Genomic DNA, 490 nt, shown 5'->3' with positions numbered 1-490 from the left:
CCACATGAAGCAAGTGAGGTTGTGCAGAGGAATAACTTTAAGATAAAATGCAGGAAGGAAGGATGTTCTCCTTTTTTCATGGTGTTTCAGGTGACCCTTCTGACTTAACTTTACATTACTGCAGGCTTTGCAGTACTTTCTCATAGTACTTTTTAAAATGTGTGTGTATGTGTGAGTGTGGCTTTACGGAGGCCTTACACCTATAGGTTGTACACGTGCTCCAGCTGTGCTTTGTGCTCAGGTATTCCCAGCAGTGCAGACGCACCACCCTGCTATACCGCATGGAAGTGAAAAGGTGCTGGACGTACTGGAGGGCAGAGTGTGTCCTCTGACATCGCTACAGCACATTTATATAGGGAGGACATGTGAGGGAAGGAGGGGAAGGCTGAGCACGTAGAGACACGTACGGGACACACGGAGCGAGCAGCTGCGTGCAGGCACTGCGCTCGGGAGCCTAGTGAGGAGGTGCTGCCGGCAGCGACCCTCCGTG

Source organism: Meleagris gallopavo, chromosome 20 (genome assembly GCF_000146605.3).
Source record: "Meleagris gallopavo isolate NT-WF06-2002-E0010 breed Aviagen turkey brand Nicholas breeding stock chromosome 20, Turkey_5.1, whole genome shotgun sequence".
NCBI classification, from domain to species: domain Eukaryota; kingdom Metazoa; phylum Chordata; class Aves; order Galliformes; family Phasianidae; genus Meleagris; species Meleagris gallopavo.
The sequence above is the reverse complement of the archived record's forward strand: the minus strand, read 5'-3'. Positions refer to the sequence as shown.